This window comes from Triticum aestivum, chromosome 3A (assembly GCF_018294505.1).
Source record: "Triticum aestivum cultivar Chinese Spring chromosome 3A, IWGSC CS RefSeq v2.1, whole genome shotgun sequence".
Taxonomy (NCBI): Eukaryota; Viridiplantae; Streptophyta; class Magnoliopsida; order Poales; family Poaceae; genus Triticum; species Triticum aestivum.
The window spans coordinates 671,733,349-671,758,440 of NC_057800.1; positions in this window are offsets into that span (position 1 = coordinate 671,733,349).

A 25,092-nucleotide genomic window follows, 5' to 3' on the forward strand; every position below is an offset into this window, starting at 1 on the left:
TCACAAGAGTTTGAAGTATATCTTCACGCAGAAGGAATTGAATCTCAGGCAGAGAAGATGGTTAGAGCTAATAAAGGATTATGATATGAAATTGCATTATCATCCTGGAAAGGCTAACGTAGTAGCCGATGCGTTGAGCCGCAAAAGTCATGTAAATACCCTCATGACCGAAGAGTTACCCAATGAGTTAGCAGAAGACCTTCGGGAGCTATGTTTGGAGATAGTTCCGAGAGGTTATGTTGCAACATTGGAAATTCAGTCTACCTTGATGGATAAGATCAGAGAAGCTCAGAAGAAGGACAAGGACTTTGCCAAGATAAATGAAAGGATGAGTAAAGGAAAGGCTAAAGGATTTCATGAGGATGAGCACGCTACCTTATGGTTTGAGGACCGTGTATATGTGCCAAATGATCAGGAGATCAGGAAGTTGATTCTGCAAGAGGCCCATGATTCGCCATATTCGATTCACCCAGGTAATACCAAATTTTATGTGGATTTGAAGGACAGTTTCTGGTGGACCGGAATGAAGAAGGATATTGTGGAGTATGTAGCAGTTTGTGATGTATGTTAGAGAGTGAAGGCAGAGCATTAGAAGCCAGCCGGATTGTTACAACCATTGTCGATACCTGAATGGAAGTGGGATAAACTAGGCATGGATTTTATCACGGGATTACCCAGGACACATTCAGGCTATGACTTGATACAGGTTGTAGTCGATCGTTTGCCAAAAGTAGCTCATTTCATCCCAGTGTAGACCACTTACACCAGTGCTAAGTTGGCGAAGATATACATGACCAGGATCGTATGTTTGCATGGAATTCCGAGGACCATTGTATCAGATAGAGGAACCCAGTTTACCTCAAAGTTTTGGAATCAGTTGCATGAAACTTTTGGGAACCAAGCTAGAGTTTAGTACAGCTTTTCACCCGCAGACAGATGGACAGACTGAGAGAGTCAATCAGATTTTGGAGGACATGTTGAGAGCTTGTGCGCTAGACTATGGATCTAGTTGGGACGATAATTTGCCTTACGCAGAGTTCTCTTACAACAACAGCTATCAAGCCAGTTTGAAGATGGCCCCTTTCGAAGCATTGTATGGAAGGAGGTGCAGAACACCGTTGTTATGAGATGAAGTTGGAGACCGACAGTTGTTTGGACCAAAATTGATTAAGGAATCAAAAGAAAAGGTTAAGCTGATTCGCAATAGACTCAAAGTAGCCCAATCCAGGCAGAAGAGCTATGTGGATTCTAAACGCAAGGAGATAGTTTACGAAGTTTGAGACAGAGTGTATCTTCGTGTATCCCCTCTTCGAGGAGTTAAGCGCTTTGGAGTTAAGGGAAAGTTAGTGCCATGTTTTGTAGGACCATACAAAGTTTTGGAACGTATGGGAGAAGTTGCCTATAAGTTGGATTTACCTGAAGGACTGTCAGGAGTTCATGATGTGTTTCATGTTTCACAGCTGAAGAAGTGTCATGCTGAGATGGACGATACATCATTAAGAGGTACAGTGCCCTTGGAGACGATTCAGTTGGATAGCGATTTGACGTATGAGGAGAAACCAGTTAAGATACTCGAGTTTGCCAACCGTGTTACATGCAACAAAGTAATCAAGTTCTGCAAAGTTCAGTGGAGCCACCATACCGAAGATGAAGCCACCTGGGAACGGGAGGAAGACCTACAGAAGGATCACTCTCACCTGTTTTCTAGCCAACCTGAATCTCGAGGGCGAGATTCATCTTAAGGGGGGTAGGTTTGTAACATCCCAAATTTTCAATTTGGAATGTTATACATTAGATCATCATTGCATATCATATTTTATTGCATTTTGGTTGATCCTAGAAATTCTAGCAACTCAAGGACCCACAGAGAGAGTTGGGGATTTCATTATTTTCATATTCAAGTTTTTCTCGAATTTTGAAAAGAGGATCGTTTGATTTTAATTATTTACTCTTCGATTATTTCTTTTATAAAAATAAAAGAGAGAGGATAAAATGACTTCCTCAAAATAGACAAATATCTATTTAATATTAAAATCAAATAAGATTTTTATTCGGAGTTTTATTGCTATTTTATTTGAATTAGGAAAAAAGTGTGTTTTTCAAAATTGCATTTTAGGCCCAAATAAATGTTCACCTTGTCCGGCTTATTTTTCGAGGACGGGGAAATTTTATTTCGGGATTTTTGGAGTCCATTTAGTATTTCTTTTATTTTATTGTCTGAGTGCTGGAATTATTTAAAAAAAAAAGAGGCGAACTGACTCCGGGCCGTAAGCGGCCAGGACTCCTCGGGCCGGCCCTTATAAGTCGCGGCCCCGAGCCCCCGACCGATCCGCACCGCACCATGCCCTAACCCTAACCCTAGCCTCGATCCGCCGCCGCCACCGCGCGCGCCACGCCGCCTGCCACCCGCCGTCGTGCCGCGCCCCACGCCGCCGCGCCGGAGCGCTGGACCCTCGCCGGACCTCGAGGTAGTTGCCTCGGTTTTTGTGAGAAAACCATTTTGGTTTTTTTTTCGAAAACCCTACATCCGTTTTTTATTAGATCTGGTTCGGTTTATTTTTCGGTTTAGTTATTTAGCGAGCGCCCATTTTTACGTTCGTTTTAGCGAACGATTTTCACCGTTTAGCCGCGGACAGTGAACGTTCGTTCATTAGCCTGTCCTTCGGTTTTTCTTTTTCTCGGATTTTCCGCGGTTATTTTCGATCGTGATTTCTGATCCGATTTTCGTTTTATTATAACTTTTCACTCATTTAACGGAATCAGGCGATTCAAACGCCTAGAGTTTCGTCTCGAAACCCTCTTTCCGTTTAATCAACTTAAACAAGTTTTTGCTACTATAAAATTTGACTTTAGTCCAGATTAGTAAACGAAGCCTGTTTCTTTCACCGTTTGAGTTTTGTTGGTTCGTTTGATTTGATTCTTTTTGCAAACCGGAGTTCTTAAGTTGAACATTCTGGTTAGATCTCTTATTCGAGTTTTACCCGTGCCCTTGCTTGATTGCTTATTGTATGCTTGTTTGTTTGTGATAGAACACCCGGAGTGCGAAGCGTGCTACTATGAGTCTCTAGGTTTCGTGGATCATCAGCAATGCAAGTAACACTTTGATCATACCTCTTACTACCCAGTTTTTATTGCATTAGATCAACCCTCAAACATTGCATGGTTAGGATCTGAATTAAATTGTGGGTTGGGAAGTAGTTGATGAGGTAGGAACCTATTGCCCTACATTCAAACCTTGGGAGTTACTTCTACGCTATGCTTATATTGCAATGCTATGCTCGTAGACGTGGATTGGGTTTGAGAGTTTCCATGACAGATGTGAGTATTGTTAATTAATGGTTCAATTTAAGGTGGCAACTTTAATACACATCTGGGTGGATTGAGGCACCTGGGGAACCTAGTGATTGCGTGTATTTTTTTGGAAATCCCAGGGTACCGTGTGATTCTCCTATGGACTGCCACCCAGGCTCAAAGGGATCATAAGATTTTTCATACTGGAAACTTCCATGTGCAGCCACATGCTATTATGGGCTCTAACATAGTTGATTAAGTTGTGTGAACTCTTATAGTGGTAGACTAGCAGATGTAGGGGATGTAGGTGTACCGGTCTACCCATCGTAAGGTGCTAACGCTTCTGAAAGACTGTGTCTCGGTCATCCGTTTCTCAAACATTGTGTAGTGCGAGAAATCCAGCGGAGGAGATCGAATCTTGTGGGGAAAAGTGCACAAACCTCTGCAGAGTGTACAAACTAATCATGGTTAGCCGTGTCCCCGGTTATGGACATCTTGAGTATCTAGTACTTGGATTATCATGTGGATCTCATCACTCTTAATTATATAATTTTGTTTGGGTTAATGATTACTTTTAATTGGGATTGAGATGGGGTTTACCATTCTCAATGTTTTCAACAAATTTTATAGTTAAATAAAATATATTCCTTTGCAGTAGGGAAAAATTGGCTTTACGCAAAACATATCAACCATACAGCCTCCACCAGCCATATATGCATATAGTGATAGCTTTATTCTGTTCATTATTATCTTGTGTTGCCTTGCGAGCATATTCTATGTGCTGACCCATTTTCGGGCTGCAACGTATCATGTTGCAGACTTTTCAGACGACGAGTAAGGAGCCTTAGGTCGTGGTCTTTCACTTAGTGATGCCGTTGGGTTGGTGGATTCACTTTATCTTCCAAGCCTTCCGCTGTTATCGTATTAGATGGCCTTAAGCCATATTTATTGTAATAAGTTCTCTTTTGAGACATTCGATGTAATAAGTGTGTGATTGCCACTCTGTTATAAATCCTTCAAGTACTGTGTGTGTCAGCATTACCGATCCAGGGATGACACTTATACACAAGGATCGGACTGTTTGAGGTCTGGTCGCTACACTTAGCTGCTAATACTTGAGAATATTCTTTGGCTCCCCTTGTGTCGAATCAATAAATTTGGGTTGAATACTCTACCCTTGAAAACTATTGCGATCCCCTATACTTGTGGGTTATCAAGACTATTTTCCGGCGTCGTTGCCGGGGAGCATAACTCTATTCTTTGAGTCACTTGGGATTTATATCTGCTTATCATTATGAAGAACTTGAAAGATCAAAGAACCAAGATTTTTCCCTCGACTACGAGGGGAGGTAAGGAACTGCCATCTAGCTCTGCACTTGATTCACCTTCTGTTTTGAGTAAGCTTGCGACACCTAAACCTGCTTCTGCTATTGATTCTGATATGTTGCATGTTATTGATGATGCCACTTCTGCTTTGCATGATACTTATGATGAAACTACTTCTATGCTTGATAATACTATGCCACTTGGTGAATTTATTGATGAACAACTTGCTAGGGCTAGAGAGAATGAAATTATTGAAACTGATAATATTGATGAAAGTGATGATGAAGATTCTCCCCCTAGATATGAATTGCCTGTTGTGCCTGAGGGTTATGTTATGGATGAAGAAACTGCTAGAGACTTTCTTGCCTGGAATGATAGAAGTGATCTTAAGAAACTATTAGCTAAGCTGAAAGAAAAGTCTTTGAATCCTAGAATGAAATATGATCCTGCTTATGCTACTTCACCTATCTTTATTACTGATAAGGATTATGATTTCTCTGTCGATCCTGAGTTAATTACTTTGGTTGAATCTGATCCTTTCTATGGCTATGAATCTGAAACTGTTGTGGCACATCTTACTAAATTAAATGATATAGCTACCCCGGTCACTAATGATGAGAAAACTCGCTATTATTATATCCTTAAATTATTTCTGTTCTCATTAAAGGGTGATGCTAAGATATGGTTTAATTCTCTTGATCCTGGTTGTGTGCGTAGTCCCCAGGATATGGTTTACTATTTCTCTGCTAAATATTTCCCCGCTCATAAGAAACAAGCTGCTTTAAGGGAAATATATAATTTTGTGCAAATTGAAGAAGAGAGTCTCCCAAAAGCTTGGGGGAGGCTTCTCCAATTACTTAATGCTTTGCCTGATCATCCTCTCAAGAAAAATGAAATACTTGATATCTTTTATAATGGACTAACCGATGCTTCCAGAGATTACCTGGATAATTGTGTTGGTTGTGTTTTTAGGGAAAGAACAGTCGATCAAGCTGGAATTCTATTGAATAATATGTTGACTAATGAAAATAATTGGACACTTCCTGAACCAACTCCTAAGCCAACTCCGAAGAAAAGGGGTATTCTATTTCTCAGTCCTGAAGATATGCAAGAGGCAAAGAAATCTATGAAAGAAAAAGGTATAAAAGCTGAAGATGTTAAGAATTTACCTCCTGTTGAAGAAATACATGGTCTTAATTCATCACCTATTGAAGAAACACACGGTCTCGATAACCCGACACAGGTAATAAAGGTAAACTCTCTCTATAGATATGATAAAGTTGAAATCCCTCCTACTAAGTTTGCTAGTCAATGTTTGGATGAATTTGATAACTTTATGGTTAAGCAAGAAGATTTTAATGCTTATGTTGGTATACAATTGAAACATAATGCTTACATGATTGAACACTTGAGTGATTATATGGCTAGTGTTAAAAGTGAACTTAAACTTATTAGTAAACATGCTTCTATGGTTACCACTCAAGTAGAACAACTACTTCAAGCTCAGAATGATTTGCTCAATGAATTGAATAGTAAAAATAATGACTTTGCTGTTAGAGTTGCAACTAGAGGAGGTAAAGTGACTCAGGAACCTTTGTATCCTGAGGGTCATCCTAAGAGAATTGAGCAAGATTCTCAAAGAATTAATATTGATGCACCTAGTCCTTCTAAAAGGAAGAAAAAGAAAAATGATAGGACTTTTCATGCTTCTAGTGAACCTGTTATTGACACACCTGAGAATCCCAATAATATTTCTATCTCTGATGCTGAAACACAATCTGGTAATGAACATGAACCTACTGATAATGTTAATGATGATTTTCATGTTGATGCTCAACCTAGCAATGACAACGATGTAGAGATTGAACCTGTTGTTGATCTTGATAACCCACAATCAAAGAATCAACGGTATGATAAGAGAGACTTCGTTGCTAGGAAGCACGATAAAGAAAGTGAACCATGGGTTCAGAAACCCATGCCTTTTCCTCCTAAACCATCTAAGAAAAAGGATGGTGAGGATTTTGAGCGCTTTGCTAAAATGATTAGACCTATCTTTTTGCGTATGCGTTTGACTGATATGCTTAAAATGAATCCTTATGCTAAATATATGAAGGAAATTGTTGCTAATAAAAGAAAGATACCAGAAGCTGAAATTTCCACCATGCTTGTTAACTATACTTTTAAGGGTGGAATACAAAAGAAACTTCGAGATCCAGGAGTACCAACTATACCATGCTCCATTAAAAGAAACTACGTTAAAACTGCTTTATGTGATCTTGGAGCCGGTGTTAGTGTTATGCCTCTCTCTTTATATCGTAGAATTGATTTGAGTAAGTTGACACCTACTGAAATATCTTTGCAAATGGCTGATAAATCAACTGCTATACATGTCGGTATTTATGAGGATGTGCCTGTTGTGGTTGCAAACGTAACTATTTTAATGGACTTTGTTATTCTTGATATTCCCAAGGACGATAGTATGTCTATTATTCTTGGAAGACCCTTTTTGAATACTGCAGGGGCTGTTATTGATTGCACCAAAGGCAATGTCACTTTTCATGTTAATGGTAATGAGCATACGGTACACTTTCTGAGGAAACAACCTCAAGTCCACAGCATCAATTCTATTGGAAATTTTTCGACAATCACTATTGGAGATTTTGAATTTCCTCTTCCTACTGTCAAGAAGAAATATGATATTCTTATTGTTGGGGATGTGCATATCCCTGTTTAGGTAACGTACTACTTTTTCAAAATTTCTCCGGTTCCATGTTATTCGGAATGAGTTTGTTAACAAGACTTGATCAACCTTGTTAGAGGATTCCTTTTGATGAGCATGAGATGGATGAAGTTAGAAAACACAACTCTTTGTACCCTCTTTTTACTTTTTGTTTTTTATATTAAATAAATCAAAAATAGTATTTTCTGTCAGTTTTATGAATTATCCATGCAATGAAAAATACCCCGAAAATAGAAGTTCTCCAAATGCCCTGAAAATTAAATATGATTTTTTCTAGAATATTTGAGAATATCTGGCACTGAGAACACAACAGGGGGAGCAAGCACCTGGCCACGAGGGTCCAGGGCGCACCCACCCCCCTGGGCGCGCCCCCTGCCTCATGGGCCCATGGTGGCTCCCCTCCACTTATTCCAGCTACCACACACTCCTTCTTCCTCCCAAAAAAATCACCAACCAGCTCAAACCCGAGTTCTTGCTCATCTTGCTGCCATTTTTGATCTCCTTGCTCAAAGCTCCATTCACAAAACTGCTTTGGGGGATTGTTCTTTGGTATGTGACTCCCCCAATGGTCCAATTAGTTTTTGTTCTAGTGCTTTATTCATTGCAAATTTTTTCTGCTTAGGTGACCATGTTCTTGAGCTTGTCTATCAAATTTATATGATCAAAAGTAGTTTTAATACATGATATGGCCTCTAGGCACTTGTAGGAGTAGTTGTTATCAATTTTGTTGAGTTTGGTTCACTTTTATTTTGAGTTGCTAAAAATTTCAGAAAATTTCACAAAAAGATGAAGAGACTTTTGAAGGTCTCATCGAGCCGAAGCTCAAAGGATAAACAAAGTGAAGAGAACAATAAGCCCAAGTATAATCTCCCTCGCACCGCGGAGGTTCGGGCGTGTGAATGGCCTTGTGGTGATTTCTTAAGAGCAGTCGGGATTTATGATGATTTCTATGAATTGGCTGAGAATGCAAGCCTCACTGCCTTCCTCCACGACCAACGCGAACAATATCTCTTACTCACCAATATCTTTGTGCAAAACTTTCATTTCCATGCTAGGAGCTCACCACCTACGGTGGAATTTTATTTATATAATGAGCTTAAGGAGATGTCACTTCGTGATTTTTGTCGGGTTTGTTTGATCCCTTTTGAGGGCGGTGTAGAGGAACCACATCGTGACGGTGTGGAAGGGTTTGTTGATACAATTGTTGTAGGGGAAACGAGGAAAGTTTCTGATGCAAGAATTACTAGCATACATTTTCATGTTTTACGTTACTTCGCTATATTTGCTAGTAGATGCTTAATTTGTCGCGGAAACTGTGGCAACCTTAGTGCCCCTGATATTGCTATTTTGTGCCATGCCTTGTTCCATGATGACACATTTAGTATGGGCGCTATTGTTACGAAGCGGTTAAATCTTAACCATACTAAGGGCCCCATCTTGGGAGGTATCTTTGCCTCGCGCCTCACTGCACACTTTAACATACCTATTAGGCATTATGAGAAGGAAGAAAAGTTGTTGCCTCCTGTTTTTCTAGACTATAAGAGTATGGTAGCACATGATTTTATCGTTAAGAATAAGGAAAAGATGCTTAAGTACAAGCTGATATTTGATAAAATCACCCTGAGACTATTACTTTGTCTGCTCCTTCCTTGTTTGACTTATCTGCAGGCAAGTATCTTGTTCCGCTGGAGGCCATTCACGCCTACCAAAACCCCACACCAGCTATAGAGCCAGAGCCGGAACCACAATTTGATCCTCACCGACGGTCTGTTTATCAGTGGAATCCGGAAGAGATCGCCAACCAGTGGCACTGGTTGCATCTCAGTACGACCCCAGTTACAACTTTGGATATCCGCCAGGCCAGCCGTGGCCATAGACCAACTTAGGCCAAAAGCCTAAGCTTGGGGGAGTACGTATTTCTCACTGACATTACATTCATGTTCACACACTCATTGCTAGTTGTCGGTGCTCATACTTTTAAGAGGAATAAAAACAAAAAAAATTAGTTGTAGCTTTTAATTAGTTTAATTTCCATGCTTGTAGTAGTAATTAAAAAGAAAACTCAAAAAGATTACTCGTTCTTCTTTTGCTTGTTGGGAGCTTTCCCGCGTAAATAGTTTTATTTCTTTTCTTGTTCTTTGGGGGTCGAGAGGAGAAGAACTTGATTAAAAGGTTAAAGTGGCTCTCATATGCATTATTGTTGATCTGACAAAGAGCCCATATTACCTTGTCTTCTCTCTTGAGTTGAATGCTTGCAGATTCCAGCTTAGTCCAATGCACGTGCACTATTATTATTATCCACACTATTCGGTCGTGCAAGTGAAAGGCAATAATGATGATTATATGATGAACTGGTTGAGATGAGAAAAGCTGGTATGAACTCGACCTCTCTTGTTTTTGTAAATATGATCAGTCCATCGTTCCTGACTCAGCCTATTATGAAAGAAACATGTTTGCAATGACAATTAGAGATTGTAGTTGCTTATGCCATGCTTAATTAGCTAGGAGCTTATAATGGTTTACCTTGCGTGCCAACATGCTATTAAAATGGTTGTGATGTGGTATGATAGGGTGGTATCCTCTTTTGAATGATTCGAGTGGCTTGACTTGGCACATGTTCACACATGTAGTTGAAACAAAATCAACATAGCCTATACGATATTTATGTTCATGGTGCATTATATCCTACTCATGCTTGCATTCGTTGTTGATTAATTTTAATGCATGTTCATGAATGTTGTCACTCTCTAGTTGGTCGCTTCCCAGTCTTTTTCTAGCATTCACTTGTACTAAGCGGGAATACTGCTTGTGCATCTAATTCCATAAACCCCAAAGTTATTCCATATGAGTCCACCATACCTACCTATATACGGTATCTACCTGCCGTTCCAAGTAAATTTGTATGTGCCAAACTCTAAACCTTCAAATAAACATTCTGCTTTGTATGCTCAAATAGCTCATGTATCAACTAGGGTTGTCTGTACCTTCCATGCTAGGCGGGTTATTCTCAAGAGGAGTGGACTCCGCTCCTCACTCACGAGAAAACAGTTGGGCACCGGGATGCCCAGTCCCATGCTTTATGCAAATCAAATCAACATAACTGCAAACAAAACTCCCCCGAGACTCTTGTTAGTTGGAGGCACTCGTTGTTTTGAGCAAGCCATGGATTGATGCTTGTTGGTGGAGGGGGAGTATAAATTTTACCATTTTGTTTGGGAACCGCCTATAATGTGTGTAGCATGGAAGATATCGAGATCTCTCGGTTGTTGACAATGAAAGTATACCGCTCAAAATATTATTCATATCTTCAAAACCGAGCTTTGGCACCTCTACAAATCCCTGATTCCCTCTGTGAAGGGCCTATCTATTTATTTTTATGCTTAGTCATCATCCTCTTATTAAAGAGCACCAGTTGGAGAGCACCTCTGTCATTTGCATCCATTAATGTTAGTTTACATTGAGTATGACTTGACTGGATCTCTTTTACCATGAATTACAATGTCTAGTCAGTCCTTTATCTTTAAAGGTGCTCTGCATTTATGTTTTGCGGTCTCAAAAAGGGCTAGGGAGATACCATCTTGTCATATCATATTATGATTATTTTGAGAAAGTGTTGTCATCCGAGATTTATTATTATTGCTCGCTAGTTGGTTATGCCATTGATATGAGTAAACATCAGACCTAAATGTTATTGCGAATGTGGTTAGTTCATAATCCTTGCTGAAAACTTGAATGCTGGCTTTACATATTTACAACAACAAGAGCAAACTGAGTTTGTAAAAGTTTTTCTTTATCACTTTCAGTTTACCAACTGAATTGCTTGAGGACAAGCAAAGGTTTAAGCTTGGGGGAGTTGATACGTGTCCGTCGTATCTACTTTTCCAAACACTTTTGCCCTTGTTTTGGACTCTAACTTGCATGATTTGAATGGAACTAACCCGGACTGATGCTGTTTTCAGCAGAATTGCCATGGTGTTAATTTTTGTGCAGAAATAAAAGTTCTCGGAATGACCTGAAAATCAATGGAGATTATTTTTGGAATATATAAAAAATACTGGAAGAAAGATCCACGTCAGGGGGCCCACACCCTGTCCACGAGGGTGGGGGCACGCCCCCTGCCTCGTGGGCCCCCTGACGCTCCACCGACCTAAACCTTGACTCCATATATTCACTTTTGGGGAGAAAAAAATCAGAGAGAAGGATTCATCGCGTTTTACGATACGGAGCCGCCGCCAAGCCCTAAACTCTCTCGGGAGGGCTGATCTGGAGTCCGTTCGGGGCTCCGAAGAGGGGAATCCGTCGCCATCATCATCATCAACCTTCATCCATCACCAATTTCATGATGCTCACCGCCGTGTGTGAGTAATTCCATCGTAGGCTTACTGGACGGTGATGGGTTGGATGAGATTTATCATGTAATCGAGTTAGTTTTGTTAGGGTTTGATCCCTAGTATCCACTATGTTCTGAGATTGATGTTGCTGTGACTTTGCTATGCTTAATGCTTGTCACTAGGGCCCGAGTGCCATGATTTCAGATCTGAACCTATTATGTTTTCATTAATATATGATAGTTCTTGATCCTATCTTGCAAGTCTATAGTCACCTATTATGTGTTATGATCCGTTAACCCCGAAGTGACAATAATCGGGATACTTACCGGTGATGACCGTAGTTTGAGGAGTTCATGTATTCACTATGTGTTAATGCTTTGGTCCGGTACTCTATTAAAAGGAGGCCTTAATATCCCTTAGTTTCCATTAGGACCCCGCTGCCATGGGAGGGTAGGACAAAAGATGTCATGCAAGTTCTTTTCCATAAGCACGTATGACTATATTCGGAATACATGCCTACATTACATTGATGAACTGGAGCTAGTTCTGTGCCACCCTATGTTATGACTGTTACATGATCGATCGCATCCGGCATAATTCTCCATCACCGATCCAATGCCTACGAGCTTTTCATATATTGTTCTTCGCTTATTTACTTTTCCGCTGCTACTATTACAATCACTATAAAACCCAAAAATATTACTTTTGCTACCGTTACCATTACTATCATATTACTTTGCTACTAAATACCTTGCTGCAGATATTAAGTTTCCAGGTGTGGTTGAATTGAAAACTCAGCTGCTAATACTTGAGAATATTCTTTGGCTCCCCTTGTGTCAAATCAATAAATTTAGGTTGAATACTCTACCCTCGAAAACTGTCGCGATCCCCTATACTTGTGGGTTATCAAGAGGGAGTGCCCACCATATACACCACGTGAGATGAGAATTTTCACGGAATGACTTGACAGACTGAAAGTCAGCCCATGGTGCATAGTGATGTGTGTGTTGAGTTCCTGATAATTGCCGTCAATTTACAATCTTTGAATTTTGAACACATGAAATGTTTGATGATGATAGGATCCCTGAGTGGGATTACTACTGCGACGACCAGGGTATGTGCGACAGAACTCACCTCCAAAATGGTAGATTCTTCACCGACAAGCTGGAAGAGACCTTCAATGTTTGTACGGTATGCAACGACAACAAGTATTGTTTCGTATATAATCCTGACTTATGCTTCTTTGCTTCAACGTGTAATTCCCAGGTTTTTTTTAATTTGACTAGTACATCCCTTGCCATGCAAAATCGTATGTCTTGGAGAAGCTCGGTTTCCAAGAGAGTGAGAATATGGAGACGAGGAGAGCACATCTTAGGACTAAACATGGTTACGCTTTTCTGGTTAAGCTCTATGATACGTCTCCAACATATCTATAATTTTTGATTGTTCCATGCTATTATATTATCTGTTTTGGATGTTTAATGGGCTTTATTACGCACTTACTAACCAAAGGCCCAGTGCAAATTGCTGTTTTTTTGCCTATTTCAGAGTTTTATAGAAAAGGAATATCAAACGGAATCCAAATGGAACAAAACCTTCGGGAGAGTTATTTTTGGAACAAACGTGATCCAGGATACTTGGAGTGGACGTCAAGAAATAAGCGAGGAGGCCACGAGGCAGGAGGGCGCGCCCCCACCCTCGTGGGCCCCTCGCAGCTCCACCGACCTACTTCTTCCTCCTATATATACTCATATACCCTGAAAACATCCGAGAGAACCACGAAACCCTATTTCCACCGCCGCAACCTTATGTACCCGTGAGATCCCATATTGGGGCCTTTTCCGACGCTCCACCGGAGGGGGAATCGATCACGGAGGACTTCTACATCAACACCATAGCCTCTCCGATGATGTGTGGGTAGTTCACCACAGACCTTCGGGTCCATAGTTATTAGCTAGATGGCTTCTTCTCTCTCTTTGGATCTCAATACAAAGTTCTCCTTGATTCTCTTGGAGATCTATTCAATGTAATTCTTTTTGCGGTGTGTTTGTCGAGATCCGATGAATTGTGGGTTTATGATCAAGATTATCTATGAATAATATTTGATTCTTCTCTGAATTCTTATATGCATGATTTAAATATCTTTGCAAGTCTCTTTGAATTTATCAGTTTGGTTTGGCCTACTAGATTGATCTTTCTTGCAATGGGAGAAGTGCGTAGCTTTGGGTTCAATCTTGTGGTGTCCTTTCCCAGTGACAGCAGGGGCAGCAAGGCACGTATTGTATTGTTGCCATCGAGGATAAAAAGATGGGGTTTATATCATATTGCTTGAGTTTATCCCTCTACATCATGTCATATTGCCTAATGCGTTACTCTGTTCGTATGAACTTAATACTCTAGATGCATGCTGGATAGCGGTCGATGTGTGGAGTAATAGTAGTAGATGCAGAATCGTTTTGGTCTACTTGTCGCAGACGTGATGCCTATATACATGATCATGCCTAGATATTCTCATAACTATGCGCTTTTCTATCAATTGCTCGACAGTAATTCGTTCACCCATCGTAAATTATGATATCTTGAGAGAAGCTACTAGTGAAACCTATGGCCCCGGGGTCTATCTTCCATCATATTATTTACCTATCAGTTTGCTATTTCTACCACCGTTTATTTGCAATCTTTACTTTTGAATCTATATCATAAAAATACCAAAAATATTTATCTTATTATCTCTATCAGATCTCACTTTTGCAAGTGGTCGTGAAGGGATTGACAACCCCTTTATCGCGTTGGTTGCAAGGTTCTTATTTGTTTGTGCAAGTATAAGGCGACTTGTGTGTAACCTCCTACTGGATTGATACCTTGGTTCTCAAAACTGAGGGAAACACTTACGCTACTTTACTGCATCACCCTTTCCTCTTCAAGGGAAAACCAACGCATGCTCAAGAGGTAGCAAGAAGGATTTCTGGCGCCGTTGCCGGGGAGGCTTACGCCAAGTCAAGTCAAGATTTGATCTCCTAGCAACTAGCCATTTCTGGCGCCTTTGCTGGGGAGATCTACGCACAAGTCAAGAGATACCAAGTACCCATCACAAACTCTTCTCCCTCGCATTACATTATTTGCCATTTGCCTCTCGTTTTCCTCTCTCCCACTTCACCCTTGCCGTTTTGTTCGCCCTTCTTCCGTTTGATCTCTTGTTTGCTCGTGTTACCATGTGCCTTCTATTAGCTTGCATCTTCGCTTGCTAAATATCTATTGTTATGGGTCCTCATCCTCTTGCTAATATTTTTAAGAGATCCAATTATGATGAACCAATTGCTAGTGAGTTGAGTGCACTAGATTATCTTTATGGAGTTTTGCTTGAAAATTGTGATGAAGTGCTTTATAAAGTGATTCACGATAGATCTTTGAATAAAAAGCATGATTGCAATGATGTTATTACAAATTCTATGAATGTCAATTGTGCTAGTAATATGCAAAACCCTAAGCTTGGGGATGCTTGTTTTGCTATGTCCACTACTTGTTGCAATGATCATGATTGGGGTGATTCTTCTTATGATCTTGAAATTTTATTTAAGCCCCGTGATGAATATAAGATTGATAATAATGTTGCAATATTGAAAGTGGGTTTGGAAGAGTGTCAACTTTAGATCCAACGTATTTGGAGAATGTTCAATCTTATGCAATTTTTGATAAAAGTGGGTTTGGAGAGGTCATGACTTTAGTTAATGTTAATCCCACTATTTTGGAAGAGTGTCAACTTTGCATGCATGTGGATCGTGTTGAAAATATTTTATGTGATAGCTATTTTGTTGAATTTTCTTATGATCCCACATGTAATTATTATGAGAGAGCAAAATATGATTGTAGAAATTTTCATGTTACTAAATTACCTCTCATTATGTTGAGATTGCTATCGTTTCTATCCGCTTCCTTGCATATGCTAGTTTTCGCTTGCTATGATAATTTGTTTGCCTATAGGATGCATATGCATAGGAAGTATGTTAGACTTAGATGTGATTTTCATATGCTTCGTGATGCTCCCTTCGTGTTTAAATTGCTATCTTTCATGTGAGCATCATTGAAATTATTAATGCCTAGCTAGGGGCGTTAAACGATAGCGCTTGTTGGGAGGCAACCCAATTTTATTTTTGTTTCTTGCTTTTTGTTTCTGTTTAGTAATAAATAATTCATCTATCATCTATTATGATTGTGTTTTTTATTTTTTTAGTTAGTGTTTGTTCCAAGTAAAGCCTTTAGGATCTTCTTGGATGATTGTTATTTGATCTTGCTGGAAAAAAACAGAAAGTATGCGCTCACGAGAATAATTTTCATTTCTAACCAGAGAGTGATAAAATACTGATTCAAATTGCAGCAGATCAATATAAAAATTATTTAGGTCGTCCTAATTAGGTAGAATTTTTGGAGTTACATAAGTATTCTAAACCTACAAATTACTACAGACTTTTTTTTGACAGATTCTGTTTTTCATGTGTTGTTTGCTTATTTTGATGAATCTATGGCTAGTATCGGGGGGTATGAACCATAGAGTAGTTGGAATACAGTAGGTTTAACACCAATATAAATAAATAATGAGTTCATTACAGTACCTTAAAGTGGTGGTTTGTTTTCTTATACTAACGGAGCTCGTGAGATTTTCTGTTGAGTTTTGTGTTGTGAAGTTTTCAAGTTTTGGGTAAAGATTTGATAGATTATGGAATAAGGAGTGGCGAGAGCCTAAGCTTGGGGATGCCCAAGGCACCCCCAAGGTAAAATTCAAGGACAACCAAAATCCTAAGCTTGGGGATTCCTCGGAAGGCATCCCATCTTTTGTCTTCATCCATCGGTAACTTTACTTAAGGCTATATTTTTATTCACCACATGATATGTGTTTTTCTTGGAGCGTCTTGTATGATTTGAGTCTTTGATTTTTAGTTTACCACAATCATCCTTGCTGTACACACCTTTTGGGATAGACACACATGGATAGGAATTTATTAGAATACTCTTTGTGCTTCACTTATATCTTTTGAACTAGATAGTTTTGCTCTGGTGCTTCACTTATATCTTTTAGAGCACGGTGGTGGTTTTATTTTATAGAAATTATTGATCTCTCATGCTTCACTTATATTATTTTGAGAGTCCTTTAGAACAGCATGGTAATTCGCTTTGGCTGTAAAATTAGTCCTAATATGATAGGCATCTAAGATGGGTATAATAAAAACTTTCATAAAAAGTGCATTGAATACTGTGAGAAGTTTGATACTTGATGATTGTTTTGAGATATGAAGATGGTAATATTAGAGTCATGCTAGTTGAGTAGTTTTGAATTTGAGAAATACTTGTGTTGAAGTTTGTAAGTCCCGTAGCATGCATGTATGGTAACGCGTTGTGTGAAAAATTTGAAACATGAGGCGTTCTTTGATTGTCATCCTTATGAGTGGCGGTCAAGGACGAGCGATGGCCTTTTCCTAGCAATCTATCCCCCTAGGAGCATGCGCGTAGTGCTTGGTTTTTGATGACTTGTAGATTTTTGCAATAAGTATGTGAGTTATTTATGACTAATGTTGAGTCCATGGATTATACACACTCACCTTTCCATCATTGCTAGCCTCTTCGGTACCGTGCATTTCCCTTTCTCACCTTAAGAGTTGGTGCAAACTTCGCCGGTGCATCCAACCCCCGTGATATGATATGCTCTATCACACATAAACCTCCTTATATCTTCCTCAAAACAGCCACCATACCTACCTATTATGGCATTTCCATAGCCATTCCGAGATATATTGTCATGCAACTTTCCACCGTTTCATTTATTATGACACGCTTCATCATTGTCATATTGCCTTGCATGATCATGTAGTTGACATTGTATTTGTGGCAAAGCCACCATGCATAATTTATCATACATGTCACTCTTGATTCATTGCCCATCCCGGTACACCGCCGGAGGCATTCATATAGAGTCATATCTTGTTCTAGTATCGAGTTGTAATAATTGAGTTGTAAATAAATAGAAGTGTGATGATTATCATCATTAGAGCATTGTCCCATGTGAGGAAAAAAGAGAAAGGCCAAAAAAAGGAAGGCCCAAAAAAGAGAGAAAAAGAGAGAAAAAGAGAGAAGGGGCAATGCTACTATCCTTTTTCCACACTTGTGCTTCAAAGTAGCACCATGATCTTTATGATAGAGAGTCTCTCATTTTGTCACTTTCATATACTAGTGGGAATTTTTAATTATAGAACTTGGCTTGTATATTCCAACAATGGGCTTCCTCAAATGCCCTAGGTCTTCGTGAGCAAGCAAGTTGGATGCACACCCACTTAGTTTCTTTTGTTGAGCTTTCATACATTTATAGCTCTAGTGCATCCGTTGCATGGCAATCCCTACTCCTTGCATTGACATCAATTGATGGGCATCTCCATAGCCTGTTGATTAGCCGCGTCAATGTGAGACTTTCTCCTTTTTTATCTTCTCCACACAACCCCCATCATTATATTCTATTCCACCCATAGTATTATGTCCATGGCTCACGCTCATGTATTGCGTGAAAGTTGAAAAAAGTTAGAGATTACTAAAGTATTAAACAATTGCTTGGCTTGTCATCGGGGTTGTGCATGATGACAGCATTTTTGTGTGACGAAAGTGAAGCATAGCCAAACTATATTATTTTCTAGGGATAAGCTTTCTTTGGCCATGTTATTTTGATAAGACATAATTGCTTACTTAGTATGCTTGAAGTATTATTATTTTTATGTCAATATTAAACTTTTATCTTGAATCTTTCGGAGCTGAATATTCATGCCACAATAAAGAAAATTACATTGAGAATTATGCTAGGTAGCATTCCACATCAAAAATTCTGTTTTTATCATTTACCTACTCGAGGACGAGCAGGAATTAAGCTTGAGGATGCTTGATACGTCTCCAACGTATCTATAATTTTTGATTGTTCAATGCTATTATATTATCGGGACAATTCCATTTATCCCCCTAACTTGAGCCACCACCTGGCATTTGCCCCTAATTTTCAGGTATGCTCAAAAATACCCCTCTTCCATTAAGTCACCTTACAGAAATGCCCTTTTCTGCCGTTACCGTCCGGTCAAAGGGGTTTGACCGTCCGATGAACAGTAACATGGTGAAAAGTAAATTCAAAAAAATAGCAAAAAAATCAAAAAAATCTGAAATTTTGTGGGATCGAAGATACTCAAGGGAGCAAGGTGCGTATAAATTTTGGCATAGTTTGGACATTCCAGGAGCTCGTGTCAAAGGAAAAACTTTAAAATGTACGCTATAAATAGTAAATTCAGAAAAAAATAGTAAGAAAATTCAAAAAAATATGAAAAAATTTGGCATCAAAGAGGCTGGGGTGCGCAAAGTGCGTGCAAATTTTTGTTGTGTTTCGACACTATAGGAGCTCGTGGAGAAAAAAACTATATTTGGCGCAGAAAAAAACTCTAAAAAATGCACTATTTTGTTTTTTTTTGCTAGAGCACCTCGCATGTCATTTGATCAAAAAAATTGCAAGCGCCTTGCGCACCCAAGCCTCTTTGATGCCAGAAAAATTCATACTTTTTAAATTTTTCTTGCTATTTTTTTGTAATTTACTATTCACAGCGTATAGATTTACATTTTTTCCTTTCCCATGAGTTCCTAGAATGTCCAAATAGCTTGAAAATTTGTACGCACCTTGCGCCCTTGAGTATCTTCAAGCCGACAAATTTTCAGATTTTTTTGATTTTTTTTTGCTATTTTTTCAAATTTAATGTTCACCATGTTACTATTCACTAGACGGTCAAAGCCCTTTGACCGGACGGCAAGGGCATTTCTATAAGGTGACTTGACAGAAGAGGGGTATTTTTGAGCATACCTGAAAATTAGGGGCAAATGCCAGGTGGTGGCTCAAGTTAGGGGGAGAAATGGAATTGTCCCTATATTATCTGTTTTGGATGTCTGATGGGCTTTATTATGCATTTTTATATTATTTTTGGGACTAACCTACTAACCAAAGGCCCAGTGCAAATTGCTGTTTTTTTCCTATTTCGGTGTTTCATAGAAAAGGAATATCAAACAGAATCCAAACGGAATGAAACCTTCAGGAGAGTTATTTTTGGAACAAATGTGATCCAGGAGACTTGGAGTGGACGTCAAGAAAGAAGCGAGGAGGCCACGAGGTAGGAGGGTGCGCCCCACCCTCGTTGGCCCCTCGTAGCTCCACCGACCTACTTCTTCCTCCTATATATACTCATATACCCTGAAAAGATCCGAGAGAACCACGAAACCCTATTTCCACCGCCGCAACCTTCTGTACCCATGAGATCCCATCTTGGGGCCTTTTTCGACGCTCCGCCGGAGGGAGAATCGATCACGGAGGGCTTCTACATTGTAACGCCCCGAGACCGATGTGCCACGTGTCTTCCAGTTATTCGCTGTGGTTGCCTCGTCATTTGCTTGCGTGTCATGCATCTCATATCATGTCATCATGTGCATCGCATTTGCGTACGTGTTCGTCTCATGCGTCCGAGCATTTTCCCCGTTGTCCATTTTGCATTCCGGCATTCCTATGTCCTCCGGTGTCCCTTTCTACCTCTTTTCGTGTGCGGGTGTTAAAAGTTTTCGGATTGGACCGAGACTTGTCATGCGGCCTTGGTTTATTACCGGTAGACCCCCTGGCAAGTTTCGTGCCATTTGGACTTCATTTGATACTCCAACGGTTAACCGAGGGACCGAAAAGGCCTCGTGTGTGTTGCAGCCCAACACCTCTCCAAAGTGACCCAAAACCCACCTAAACCCCCTCCATCATCTCGGTGGTTCGATCATGATCGCGTGGCCGAAAACCGCACCTCATTTGGAGTCTCCTAGCTCCCTCTACCTATAAATATGTGTCTCCCTCCGAAATCTCGTGCACACGAAACCCTAAAATTCCCTCCGCACGCCGCCGGACATGTCTGCCCGCCGCCGGACGTGTCCATCCCGGCGCCACGTCACCCCGGCCAACCGGGAGGAGACACTTCACCGCCTCCGTCGCCTCAGCCAACGAGAGGCCGCCACCTCAGCTCCCTCCGTCGCCACGGCCCGCGGGACCAAGATCGGGCCCGCGCGAGCCCGCAACTGCCGCCGCCTGGCTCCCGTGCCCGCACCGCCTCTCGCTCCCTGCCGTGCCGGCGAGCGCCGCCCCGCTGCTCCGGCGACCGCCCCGCATCGCCGCTGCTCTGGCAGCCCAGCTCCGCCCTCTCCGGCGCTGACCACCGCCACCTCGCCGTCCCTCGCTGCCTCCTATCTCTCCAGCCGGCGAGCCCCTCCTCTCCGGCAAGTCCCACATTGTCGGCTCCGGCGAGCTCCGCTATCTCCGGCGACTACAGTGACTTCGGTGATCTCCTTGGTTCGCATGCCGGCCGATCCGGATCTGGATCTGGAGACTTTGGATCCGGTTGACCTCTTTTGCCCTAACCCTAATGTTTTATGCATTTTTCATCATGGTATAACTCTGCAACCATTGCTCTGATTCGTGCGTGTAGCATATCAAAATGTTCGTCTCGACGAGTACTTCATTTGAGCTCATCTTGATGTCCTAACTGTTGTTGGAAGAGGGCTATGTGATGTTAGTTTCAGATTCTTATCAGCAAATGCACTTTTGTCATTTTTGCCATGATTAATGTGTGCATGCTATGATCTTGAGCTCTTTATGAGTTTTGAAGTATGACATGCCATCTTTACAGGGGTGTATGCCATGTATTTTTGTGATCTCTGTGGTGACTAGCACAAGCATGCAAAGTAGCTTACTTATTGTTGCTGATTTCAGGGACTTGGAAATATTCTAAGTCTCTGCCCTGTCCTTATTTTTATGCCATGTGTTCATGTTGTTACCTAGTGATCCGTGCATCTTTTGAGCATGATCAGTAAGGATGTTTTGTAGATATTGTGGTGCTCTATCAATCCATGTCTTTGTTTGCATTTATGGAGCACCCTAGGTTGAGTCAATCGAGCTCTACTTTTGCTATAAAATATTCCTGGCAGATTGTTAACATGTTTAGCACTTTTCCCGAGGTTGTTGTAGTTGATCCATGCATGCTATGTTGTTGTTCTTGCCATTTCTAGCTTCTATGCCATGTCTACTTGCTGGGTGTATGCTTAGTTTGTCTTGCAATGCTTTGTGGTGAGTGCATCGAGCTCGTAAGCATGCCTACTTGTTATCTGTTTTGCCATGTTCCAGTTTTTTGCTAAGTCTGAATCTGTTAACGATAATTGCTATGTTCACGTGGTTGCAATTATATTTTCTGATCCCTTTTGGCTTATGGTCAGTAAGGGACTTTTGTTTTATGCTTTGAGTCACTTCATGCCATGACTTGCTTTGCCATGATATGTTCCTGTGGCATGTTGTTATCTTGCTCTAAACATTGCTTCCTGATGTTAAATTCCTGACAGGTTGTTATCTTCACTAAGTCTGTAACCTGTTATCTTTTGCACTTTTGCCATGCTTGTTTGAACCTGTTATTGAGTGAATTAGCCGTAGCTCAATGTTCATCTTTTGTCAAGCATCTTGAGTGGATCCCTGCCATGTGTTTTGTTGTTATGTTGGAGTGCTGTAGCATGTTGTTCTTGATGTATTTAGATGGTCTCGTGTTGTTAATCGTAGATCGGTGCCATATTTGTTTTGCTTGCCATTTCCAAACCGTGCATCCGATTCCAGTGATCTTTATATCGATTTCGACCGAAATCAACTCCTCTTTCTAGTGGCACTCTTGGTTTTCCAAGTTGAGTCCAGGTTCAATCTTTCCTTTTCGTAACACGCATATGCATCGCATACCGCATCCCGCATACCATGCCATGTTCTTGTGTTGGTTGTTTACTATGTTGTTTGTTTCTTTCCGGTGTTTCTCCTTCGGGTTAGTTCCGATAACGTCACGTTTGTGAGGATCCATTCGACTATGTCCGTTTGTCTTCTTCATGGACTCGTTCTTCTTCCTTGCGGGATCTCAGGCAAGATGACCATACCCTCGAAATCAATTATATCTTTGCATGCTAGTTGCTCGCTCTATTGTTATGCCTATTCTACGATACCTACCACTTGCTTATGATGCCTCCTATATTGCCATGTTCAGCCTCTAACCCACCTTGTCCTAGCAAACCGTTGTTTGGCTATGTTACCGCTTTGCTGAGCCCCTCTTATAGCGTTGCTAGTTGCAGGTGAAGATGAAGATGAAGTTTGTTCCATGTTGGAACATATTATTGTTGGGATATCACAATATCTCTTATTTATATTAATGCACCTATATACTTGGTAAAGGGTGTGTAACGCCCTCGATGCGGCTATATCTCCCACGTGTCGAGGCACGACTTAGAGGCATAACCGCATTGAAAGCAATGTCGCAAGTTAGGCAATCTTCACAACATCCCATGTAATATAGATAATACAAGGGGAGATAACGTAGTTGGCTTACACTCGCCACGTCAATCAAGTACATAAATAGCATTACAACATTCAAACACTCATGGCCCGACTATGGCGCCAAAATAAAAGATAAACCCAACATGCAACACGGTCCCGATCACCCCAACTGGGCACCACTACTGATCATCAGGGAAAGAAACATAGTAACGGCGTGAGTCCTCGTCGAACTCCCACTTGAGCTCTAACGCGTCATCTGGAGCGGAGTCGTCTGGCCCTGCATCTGGTTTAATAGTAATCTGTGAGCCACAGGGACTCAGCAATCTCGCACCCTCGCGATCAAGACTATTTAAGCTTAAAGGAAAGGCAAGGTAATATATGTGGAGCTGCAGCAAGCGACTAGCATATATGGTGGCTACCCTGTTCGCAAAAGAGAGCGAGAAGAGAAGGCAAAGCGCGAACTAATAACTAGAGAACAACCTGCGACTAGCATTACTCCAACACCGTGTTCACTTCCCGGACTCCGCCGAGAAGAGACCATCACGGTAACTCACACAATTGATTCATTTTAATTAAATTAAGGTTCAAGTTATCTACAACCGGACATTAACAAATTCCCATCTGCCCATAACCATGGGCACGGCTTTCGGAAGTTCAATCCCTGCAGGGGGTCCCAACTTAGCCCATGACAAGCTCTCACGGTCAACAAAGGAATAGACCTTCTCTCGAGACATTCCGATCAGGATCGGTATCCCGGTTCTACAAGACACTTCGACAAGTTAAAACCAATCTAGCAACACTGCCCGAATGTGCCGACAAATCCCGATAGGAGCTGCACATATCTCGTTCTCATGGCACACTCAGATTGTCCTAGGTACGGGTAGGCCAGCCCAGAGTTGCCCCTGGTGGCCACCGGCAGCTGACAGGTGGACCAACACTCAGAGGAGCACTGGCCCGGGGGGGGGGGTAAATAAGATGACCCTCGGGATCCGAAAACCCAAGGGAAAAAGAGGCTAGGTGGCAAATGGTAAAACCAAGGTTGGGCATTGCTGGAAAAGCTTTATTCAAGGCGAACTATCAAGGGGTTCCCATTATCACCCAACCGCGTAAGGAATGCAAAATCCGGGAACATAACACCGATATGACGGAAACTAGGGCGGCAAGAGTGGAACAAAACACTAGGCGAGAGGCCGAGCCTTCCACCCTTTACCAAGTATATAGATGCATTAAGTTAACATGGCAATATAATGATATCCCAACAAGTAAATAATGTTCCAACAAGGAACGGCCTCCAATCTTCACCTGCAACTAGCAACGCTATAAGAGGGGCTGAGCAAAGTGGTAACATAGCCAATCAACGGTTTGCTAGGACATGGTGGGTTAGAGGTTTGACATGGCAATTTGGGAGGCTTGAAAGCAAGTGGTAGGCATCGTAGCATGGCATAGCAAAAGAGCGAGCATCTAGCATAGCAAAGATAGTAGTGATTTCGAGGGTGTGATCATCTTGCCTGCAACATTGTCAGAGTTGACTGGATCCTCGAAAGCAAACTCAACGGGCTCCTCGTTAGCGAACTCATCTCCCGGCTCTACCCAAACAAGACAAACAAGCAACAAGGACACAATCAACCACGTGCGAACTCAAACAACATGATGCAAAGATGGTATGCTATGCGGGATGCGATATGTGATGCATATGCAAGATTTGAAAGGAGTGCATGAACCTGGCCTCAACTTGGAAATCCAAGTGTGCCACTGGAAAGATGAGATGAAATCGCTTGAAAACGATATAAAGAACGCCGGAATCGGAGTCACGGTTTGGAAATGGCAAGCGATTCAAATATGACACCGGTCTGCGATTTACAGCAAGTAGCCATCTAAATGCAACAAGATGAACATGCTACAGCACCCAAACATGGCATCAAAATACATGGCAGGGATCCACTCAAGATGCTTAACAAAAGTCTAGCACTGAGCTACGGCCAATTCATATATTAACAGGTTCAAACAAGCAT